Raw genomic sequence first — 1,159 nt, 5'->3', positions numbered from 1 at the left:
AAAGAAAAAGAAAGAAAGAAAAAAAAAGAAAGGAAGGAAGGAAGGAAGGAAGGAAGGAAGAAGTCTTCATAGGGTCATAGGGTGTTGTGTATGACTTTTGTCTAAAATTGAGACATTCTGTCTGGCAGGGTTACTCCATAAGACAGAAAGCAAACAATTTAAAACATTATCAGGAAGTCCCCAAAACTGACCAGTTTCACTCTCCCCAACTACCCCAACAGGTTGAGCTGCCTGCAGCCTGTGCAGTGTGCTACAGGTTTCCAGGTTTTGTGAGCTGCCACTCATGCTGGGGTTGCCTTTGGTGATGCAGCTTTCTTTGAGACATTTCTGCTTTTATGAATATACATATACGTATACATAAATATACATATATATATGGTGTTTTCTTAATCAGTGAAGTAAAATTTTACTGTTGGTTGTTTATTCCTTAAAAAGAAATTAACAATATAATTTATAAAAATAAAATTCAACTGTTTGAATAATACAGAATTAAATAAAATTACATGGAAGACTAAGCAACAGTTGATCAGAGAACATATGTGAAAACTGTTATAGAAATGGACTATATTGGTAACCAGTAAGTACTTTGCTAGACAATTCATGGTTTCCTGGTCTGATAAAAGAAAACACATGGTGGGACTTGCGTATCTAACTGCATATGTAATAGAGGATGGCCTAGTTGGCCATCAATGGGAGAAGAGGCCCTTGATCTTGCGAAGATTCTATGCTCCAGTATAGGGGAATGCCAGGGCCAGGAAGCAGGAGTGGGTGGGTTGGGGAGCAGGAGGAGGGGCTTGGGATAGGGGATTTTCAGAGAGGAAATTAGGAAAGGGGATAGCATTTGAAATGTAAAGAAGAAATTATCTAATAAAAATATATTAAAAAATACATATGAACCAATAGTGTAAGTCACCTGCTTATGTTCTTTGCAATTAAAATGTGTTATGAAAATGTATGCGCAGAAGCCTGAAGATAATCTCACATATCCTTAGGATTTCCACCTCATTTGAGACAGAGTTCTCTTGGTCTGAACATCACCATTTAGGTTTAGTAGTCTGGCTGGTGAGCATCAGGGATCTTCCTGTTTCTGTCTCCTGGCTGCTTAGATTAAAAGTGCGGACCATCTTTATGAATAAATCTGTTATGAACATAGTTGAGC

The sequence above is a fragment of the Mus pahari genome, chromosome 13 (assembly GCF_900095145.1).
Source record: "Mus pahari chromosome 13, PAHARI_EIJ_v1.1, whole genome shotgun sequence".
Taxonomy (NCBI): Eukaryota; Metazoa; Chordata; class Mammalia; order Rodentia; family Muridae; genus Mus; species Mus pahari.
This window is presented reverse-complemented; position numbering follows the sequence as displayed.